We start from the raw sequence: 10,168 nt of genomic DNA, 5'->3' as shown, positions 1-10,168 counted from the left end.
AATGCTGGGTGCGGTGTTAAACAACAAACAAACAAACAACACGGGGATAACAAAATGCGAACACTTCCTTCATGTAGTGAGATGTCACCGTCTCGTTGGTTTTTAAGTAGTGTATTAATACCCTTGTTATTCTTTTATTTGTAACCGGAAGTTTTAGTTCGAATTTGTTTCATGCACGTGTCCTAGTATAGCAATAGTGCCTTGGGGGTCTTCTGGACAAAACGCGACCTTTGGAGAACACATGGTTGATGAATATACGGAAGTGGTTAAGAGTGGTGACGGTGTTTTTTACATAGCTCTTATAGACCTTCTGAACAGCTAACTGGCATCGTTAGGCCGGGTAGATGGACAAAACGACGTCGTTCGACCGATTGGATGAAGACAATACCACATAAAAGAGCGGGTGGATTAACGTTTGGACGTCGTTAGACATGGTGGCTAAACATTGACAGGGAGGGTGAACAGATTCAGCGGGTGGATGAACATGGTGACGTGGTTAGGCCGGGTGGGTGAACATGGTGACGTGGTTAGACCGGGTGGGTGAACATGGTGACGTGGTTAGACCGGGTGGGTGAACATGGTGACGTGGTTAGACCGGGTGGGTGAACATGGTGACGTGGTTAGACCGGGCTGGTGAACATGGTGACGTCGTTAAGACAAGTCAAGGAGAAATGCATCAATAAACGTTACATGTGAATTAATGTGAACACCTAAGGAAATTTCATAAAAGACATGCCTGCTTCTTCTGTAAACAAATACAGCATCTGGTGTTTTCCCGGACATATATCCTTGTGACATGTCACAACAAGGTCAGATGAACCATGTATTGTATCATTACACAGTGCGTCAGATGTGTCTTCTCATGGCTGTCGGGATAACGCCAGATCAACCATCTTGTGAAGAGGGTTATAAATGACAGATCTTATCATGCTTTCTCGGATGAAATCGTTATCCGAAAACATAAAATCGACAGTTCTTTGGAAAAAAAGACGTTATACCGGTGCCACTTGCAGATTGCCTCAATGACGCAATGGGTTTTAGAGTAGAGGCATAAATATCGATATGTTCATCAAAATATCAACCTTTGTCGATCACACGGTGCGATAAATATCTTATTTGACATGGAAAGACAAATGTACTTTTTATATTGCACAGTGCTGAGGGAAAACCGGTGTCAGGGGCGGTCGGGTGGCCTAGTGGTTAAAGGGTTCGCTCGTAACGCCGAAGACCCGGGTTCGATTCCCGACATGAGTACAATGTGTGCAGCCCGTTTCTGGTGACCCCCGCCGTGATATTGCTAAAAGCGGCGTCAAACCATACTCACTCACTCACTCACTCACAACCGGTGTCACTGTCAATACCTTCTAATACGTCGGAGCGGTAAATGAAAGCCACAAAACTGCCATAAGCAGAGTCCGTCGTACGAGTCCGACTATATCATGATCATGTGTTTATGAACCAAATAGCGATGATACCAGTTGTTCGCGAAAAGGTGAGCGTACCCGGTCCTATTGGTGGCACGCGTCACAAACACATGCAAAGGCAAGACAAGTCAAATGTTCACTTAAGAAAACAGGAGACCATATGGTACAACTCAAAATAGGGAATTGGATCAGATAAACCTTTTGTCACTTATGCCAAATGGGGTCAGTTTCGGCGGATAATGAAGGGTTTTCATTTTCGTCTCTCGGGTACAAGAAACAGTACAACGGCAAAACAAAACAGTGGCGGCAAAATCAAGAACCTGTACGTTGTAAAGTAAAAGTGATGACGCCTGGTGTTCGCGGAAACAGTACGCATGTCATCTTATATAACACCTAGGGCTGTTACGGGTGAGGTGAGGTAAAATGGGATTGAGCGTCGCGTCCAAGATTACTGCACTTATATAGCGACGTGCATGCACGTGTGTGTGTGTGTGTGTGTGGCTGCTTGTACTAGTCCGGACTGATGCCGATTTATAGTGCTAGCACACTGAGATACCATGCCGCAGTTTAACATGAATACCCCACTCAGACACAGTATACTGACTCCGAGCCGACCAGTCCTTGTTTTAGCCCCTTAATGCCAAGCGCCAGACAGGGTAACAACAAGTACCATCTTTTAGCGTCTTTTGGTATGACGCGGCTGAGGATCGAACCCCGGACCTTCCGCTCTCCAGGCGGACGCTCTACCATTAGACCACGGAGGCGGTCTAGGGCTGTTACGATTCACTCGCGTATTCGGTGAATCGAACCGTATCCATTCATGAATTGAACTCGTTATTCGTGGTCACTAGAATCGAAATATTCATGAATATGCAGTAATGTGCATTTACATACCCTGACCCTTAAAATATCCATAAGAACATATTATATGCATAGATTTCTTCAGTGACAGTATTTTAGTCACTGGTCATTGTCGCATTTGAGCAGACACCAGTACCTGGATAAGTGAAGTATATTAATGTATAATAAATTAATAATTAACAAACCATGTCAAATAATTTATTTTGTTATTGTTTTACTGAATATCATAAATAATACATCAACTGCTGACTTGTTATTATTCTTGAATAAATATTCGTATTTGTTACCCTATCTTCATTATACGAATCGTATTCGCCTTATAGTGTATTCGTTGCAGCCCTAAAATTAACACCCATGTGATTTCTGACTCTATATATCAATGATGTATTCAAGATTTTGGCTCCATTAAAATAGAATTAGTCTAGAGTAAGTGAGTGAGTATGGGTTTTCGCCGCTTTTACCAATATTCCAGCAATCTCATCTCGGGGGACACCGCACTGCGTTTGGAAGACACACATGTGTATTGAGAACATTCTGTAGAATAATTCTTTTAAAGTATACACATACGCATAAAACTGTTTACTGTCGGGTGGGATCCGTGGAGGTCCGGGGTAGAATGGGTCTTCAGCATGCTTGCCGTAAAACGTGACTATGCTTGTCGTAAGAGCAGACTAACAGGACCGGGTGGTCTGCCTCGCTGACATGGTTGATGCATGTCATCGCATCCCAAATTACGTGGATTGCTGCTCATGGTGTCAATCACTGGATTGTCTGGTCCAGACTCGATTATTTACAGACCGCCGTCACATAGCTGGAATACTGTCAGTGTGGCGTCAAACAACGAACAAACAAACACTGTCGGGTGGTAATACATATCACTAAACTTTTGATAGGCATACTGAAATGTGTAATAGTGTATACCATTAATACATGCATATTAGGAGTAATCCGTGTTGTCTAATTTAATGATGGAAATAGGACATATTTTATCTCAGCGTGCAATCAGTTAAACAGTGTCATTGCTCTCTGTCTTTCGCGGTGACGACTACAAAATACATTATAACAAAAGAGTATTGCACATCTAAAATGAAACGTAAAACAAAAATTTATTTTTTATATTTTTTGTGTTCAGGCATTTCACATGACTTGACGTAGGAGGTTGGCCAACCACAGCGTGAAATCAAATATAGCAGGGCGTTGATTTGTACAAGGAAACTGATGTACTTTTTCGATTTTATTCAAAACTTTGAAAGTCTTAAACATCAAATCAATATGAAAGTATGGGGTTGATTTGAATGTAGAAACATTTTAAAGAATAGGCTCGACATTAACAAGCCTAATGTTAACAGCTGAGAAACCACCGACTGTTTTTCACATCGACATTAATCATTCATCGATTTGTTCAGATTTATCGCACATAAAATACCAATAAACTTTCATTTATGATATCGATTGGATTACATTTTTATGCTTTTTTTCAAAGAAATCATCACATTTTCTTTTCTCCTGTTTTGAAATTCAATATTTGTTTGAGGCGGGCAAACAGTTATAGATCAAGTTCATCCTTATCAACTGTTTTAATTCATAGTCATTTTAAACAGCTCGGGGCACAATATTTATCCTTGTCTTCGCCCTTTAAATGAACTTGTCTCGAGGGGCTAGCCACATTCAGTATGGACTTGAGGTAGCAGCCGGGTGAGTGTTTCAGTGTTAAGCCCCGGCTTATGTGGGTTCACTACGCATGCGTGTAGGTGAGCACAACACACGTGGGTGACAGAGATTGGAATACGTCAAACATAGTATTCAGTCATACATGCTCGCGGACGTGCGTGCGTGCGTTAAGCAGCAACTGCATACATGCATTTTGGACCTAATGTCATTGGTAACCTTCATCTCTAAACCCAACCAGCACTTTGACAGAGTTTCGGTGTAGAATATTGAGTAAAAACTCATGAAATGGTTGCTTTTACAGGAATATATTGTACAAATATAAGTAGATTTCATGTCAACATACGGTGATTGTTCTGTTCACCAAAACATATTCAGAGTAATTAAAATCAAATATAAAATTACAAGTACTAAAACACCACACCAAGCCACATCCAGCCACACCCAGGCACACCGAACCACACCAGCGACACCCAGCCACAGCGAGTCACACCAGGCCACCCCAACCACACCCAGCAACACCCACACCAACACCCACACCGAGTTACACCCAGCCACACCAAACTACACCCACACCCAGCCACACCCAGCCACACCTAGCCACACCAAGTCACATCCACACCCTGCTCCACGCCGAGTTACACCAAGTCACACCCACACCAAGCCACACCGCGTTACACCAAGCCACACCCAGCAACACCAAGCCAAGCCACACCAAGCCACACCAAGCCACACCAAGTCACACCAAGCCAAGCCACACCAAGCCACGCCCGGCCTCACCACGTTACACCAAGCCACACCAAGCCACACCAAGCCAAGCCACAGCAAACCACACCCAGCTACACCCACACCCAGCCACACCGAGCCACATCTAGCCACACCAAGCCACACCAAGCCACACCGCGTTACACCAGGCCGCACCAAGTCACACCAATCCACAGCGAGCCGCCAAGCAACACAAAGCAACACCCAGCCACACCGAAACACACTGAAACACACCAAGCCAAACCGAGCCACACCCAGCCACACCGAAACACACTGAAACACACCAAGCCACATCAGGCCACACCCAGCCACAGCAAGCCACACCCAGCCACACCAAACCAAACCAAACATCAACAACCCACACCGACCAAGCCACAAGCCACACCAAGCCACGACAAACCACACCAAGCCACACCGACCAAGCCACAAGCCACACCAAGCCACACCCAGCCACACCCAGCCACACCGAAACACACTTAAACACACCAAGCCAAACCAAGCCAAACCAAGCCGCACCAAGCCGCACCAAGTCACACCCAGCCACACTAAACCAAACCCTGCCTCAACAACCCACACCGACCAAGCCACAAGCCACACCAAGCTACACCCAGCCACGACAAGCCACACCAAGCCACACCGACCAAGCCACAAGCCACACCGAGCCACACCCAACCACGACAAGCCACACCAAGCCACACCGACCAAGCCACAAGCCACAAGCCACAAGCCACACCCAGCCACGACAAGCCACACCAAGCCACAAGCCACAAGACACACCAAGCCACACCCAGCCACGACAAGCCACACCAAGCCACACCCAGCCACGACAAGCCACACCAAGCCACACTGACCAAGCCACAACAAACACCGAGCCACACCCAGCCACGACAAGCCACACAAAGCCACACCGGGGATAAGGTAGAGTAGACATAAGCAAGTTCATTCATTGTAATAATTTACGAACAAAAATACTAATGGTCATTTATGTAAAATCCCGCCCTACGACCACCCCTGTGGGGCCTCGCAGTACTTCCCTTGTTTCACCAATCAATGGCGTCCAGTCATAAGCCTTGTCATGCCCGTTATAGATTTCCCATAATGGAAGTCATAAGTGTGTTGATAAATATTCATAGTATTTATGGTAATCAAGCCTGTTTTTCTTCGAATGTGGGAACTGAGAGACGCTCGGATTTGGGGAAGCCTTGGCGTTTTATTCACGATTCCGCCCGTCTCTCTTGACGAGCCTTCAACCCAGACGATGCACTGATGTCCTTCCCCAGTTTTCTCATCTCCGCTCAGGCAGATAACCCAGGGATAGGGGGTTGGGTGTGTGTGTGTGTGTGGGGGGGGGGGGGGGGGGGGGGGGGGGCTAGGGTTTGATGGTCTAGGCTATGCTGACTGTGTATTATAAAACAGATAGGAATGTTGTGTGTTAATTCATCAAGCTAGAAAACTTTTTTTTCAATGCTTTTATGCAACTTGGATTTACATTGTAATGACAGCATTGGTCTGCTTGTGGCGTTATTGGTTGGTGGTTGTATGGATAGAATGGCGTCTGTTTACGTGTTTCCCATGAGGGTGAGACTGGGTGTTGTGAAGGGAAGGCCACAGCAGACAGACAGACATATTGATGGAGGACGACTGATGGATGGAGGATGGACCGATATGAATGGTGATTGATTAATAAATAAACAGACAGATAGATAAATAAACAGAAAGATGGATGAATTAACATAGATGATAAATGAACGGATAGATGGAAGAATGTTAGTGGATAAATAAACAGATAGATGGATAACTGAAGAGAACGAAGGATAAATAAACAGAAAGGCGGATAAATAACCAGAAAGATGGATAAATGAACAGAAAGATAGACATCAGTAAATGGCGATTTACAGATAGATGTGTGGATGGATAATTGACAGATACATGTTTGGATGGCTGATTGACAGGTAGATGTGAGGATGGATGATTGACAGGTGGATGTGTGGATGTAATAGACTATTTGACTATTTGGAGAAAGAATATTTTCCCCGCCACTTCTTCAAGAAACGCGATGTTTGTCTGAAACACACATGTGTCAAGGACTCCTTCATATCCAACGAACAATTTGCTTATGTTTGGTAAAACCTGTCTATCTATGTTTGGTAAAACCTGTTTATCTATGTTTGGTAAAACCTGTTTATCTATGTTTGGTAAAACCTGTTGATCTATGTTTGGTAAAACCCGAGGGCATAGAACTATGGAACAATGAACCGGTTAGTTCTGCTTCCTGGGGATGTATTTTGTATGGAAATGTTATGTGATATTGTTTTATCAGAAATTTATATCTGAAAGCACAAGTCACGAAAAGCAGTTATGCAGACGAGCGCACCAATGGCTCAGCCATTAAGAATTATCAAGATTGCATACTGGACTGTTAGGCCCCGGTCCTCCCCACGCCTAAAGTAGGACGCGCCACAACCACCATCAGTACGAGGCACAGTGCGGCTGACATTCATTCCGTACATACACTGCCGGACAAAAGAAACTATACACCCATGTTTGATGGTGGCTAAAAATGAAACACACAAGAAATGGGTGTTTGATTGTGATGTACTTCACACTGGTATTACAGTTGTGCTAGCCACCGACAGATCCATCAGTCAATCATCCATCCACACATCCATCTATCAATCATCCATCTGTTCATTCAGCTCACGTACGCATGCACCCACGCACGCACGCACTCAACCACTCACTGACTCTCTACTCCCCCACCCTCCAACTCACTCGCATTTGTTATTGGGCTGTTGTACGCACTCAGCAATATTCCAGCTATATGACGGCGGTCTGTAAATAATGGAGTCTGGAACAGACATTTCAGTGATTGACATCATGATCATCGATCCACGCAATTGGAATACGATGACATGCATCAACCAAGTCAGCGAGCCTGACCACCCTATCCCGTTAGTCGTCTCTTACGACAAGCATGGGTTGCTTAAGACCTGTTCTTCCCTGGATCTTCACGGGTCATCTAATTTGAAAACCTCTTGCGTCATGTCCCCTCACAAGTATTCTAATGCACCAGATATTACCTAACTTCTTCAAAGCCATCTGAATAAATTACTGAGGATTCCGTGGAGCTTGATTGGCTGACCAAGTAATTTGTATTGCGTTTATATTTCCATAAACCGACAGAAATGTTAGGCAAATCCCACTAACGGTACTACTTTTTCCTGATTGGCGATTCATTTGTAAGAGTTGACTTCAATATGTTGTTTGCGTCTCTGAAGGTGTACATTCATACCTTCGTGAACAAGAGTGAGTAAGTGAGTAAGTTGGGTTTTACGCCGCTTTTAACAGTATTCCAGTTATATCACGGCGTGTCAGCTTAATGTGGGTGGAAAGCCCGAAGTGATGCAGGTCTCAGGCGTTTATCACTTCAGTGAAACCCACTGGCACGAGTACGGTGCTGACAAACCTAGAAACATAATCGGGGCGAACCGGGTTTCGAACCCACAATCATAGATTTCTGGCGTGCCCAAGGGACGCAACTCTGCACAGCGAATCGCGGCACCTTAGACGACTGGGCCACCCGTGCCCACTTCGTGAACAAGAAGTCGGTTATTTAGTAAACAAACTCTCTCTGCTACTGGTTCAACTTGAGCAATAGTCTCAATACTTAACGTAATTTCGTGTCATTTACAACAGCTTGGCTTGTGTGACAGGTGACATGATACCAGCAAGCATGGTGATTTAAAGAGGCCTAGGCTCGACTAATTAGCAGTCATTGCACATTTGATTTACGTCCCCCAAGTAATAGTTTATTTGTTTGCTAGTTCACAGTTTATGAGGTATACCACATCAGCAGTTAATGATGACCCTACCTACACAGGGACAATGTCTACACATTTAAAACATGGTATTAATTACAACATGGCAGAACATGGTACCAGTCAGTGGAGCATCAGCATAGACTTACACAGTCTCCCTTTAAACATAGCACAGTATAGACCAACACACTTTCCTTTTAAATCTAGCATAACTTAGACAAACATAGCCTCCTTTAAAACGTAACGCAACCTAGGCTACCGCATTCTTCACTTAAAAATAGCACAATAGAGACCAACACACTCTCCCTTTAAACATAGAACAACAGAGAGCAACAGTCTTCCTTTTTAATAGACCAACACCCTCTCCTTTTGTACACAGCACAACAGAGACCACACTCTCCCTTTGCAATAACACAACAGAGACCACACTTTCCCTTTGCAATAGCACAACAGAGACCACACACTCTTCCTTTATAATTGCACAACAGAGACCACACACTCTTCCTTTTTAATAGCACAACATAGACCAACACACTCTCCTTTTTAACACAGCATAGCAGAGACCACACACTCTTCCTTTTTAATAGCACAACATAGACCACACACTCTCCTTTTGAACACAGCACAACAGAGACCACACACTCTTCCTTTTTAATAGCACAGCATAGACCAACACGCTCTCCTTTTTAACACAGCACAACAGAGACCACACACTCTTCCTTTTTAATAGCACAACATAGACCAACACACTCTCCTTTTTAACACAGCATAGCAGAGACCACACACTCTTCCTTTTTAATAGCACAGCATAGACCAACACGCTCTCCTTTTGAACACAGCACAACAGAGACCACACACTCTTCCTTTTTAAATGCACGGCATAGACCACACACTTTCCTTTAAACACAGCACAACAGAGTCCACACACTCTTCCCTTAAGCAATAGCACAACAGAGACCACACACTCTTCCTTTTTAATTGCACATCATAGACCAACACATTCTCCATTTGAACACAGCACAACAGAGACCACACACTCTCCTTTTAAACACAGCACAACAGAGACCACACTCTCCCTTTGCAATAACGCAACAGAGACCACACACTCTTCCGTTATAATTGCACAACAGAGACCACACACTCTCCTTTTAAACACAGCACAGCATAGACCAACACAGTCACCCTTTCAACATAGAACAGCATAGACCAACCCAGTCTCCCTTTTAACATTGCACAGCATAGACCAACACACCCTCACTTTAAACATTGCACAACATAGGCCAACATTCTTCCTTTAAACATCGCACAGCATAAGGCCACCACAGTCCCCCTTTAAACATAGCACAGCATGGACCAACACACTCTCCCTTTAAACGTAACACAACACAGACCAACCAGTCTCCCTTTTAACAAGCATAGACCAACATAGGTAGACAGTCACACTACTAATTAAAAAATGTTGAAATCTAGGATCTTGTGTTTCGCGTGTGTTTCTTTTGAGGGTTCGTTGTGCGCTAGGGTAGCCTAGTGGTTAAAGCCTTCCCTTGAACGCCAACTGCCCGGTTTTCGATTCCCCACATGGGTACAATGTGAAGCCAATATCTGTGGTCACCCGATATTATATTGTGAGAG

This window comes from Haliotis cracherodii, unplaced genomic scaffold, assembly GCF_022045235.1.
Source record: "Haliotis cracherodii isolate W230 unplaced genomic scaffold, xgHalCrac1.p SCAF_9, whole genome shotgun sequence".
Classification (NCBI taxonomy): Eukaryota; Metazoa; Mollusca; class Gastropoda; order Lepetellida; family Haliotidae; genus Haliotis; species Haliotis cracherodii.
Note: the sequence above shows the minus strand (reverse complement) of the source record.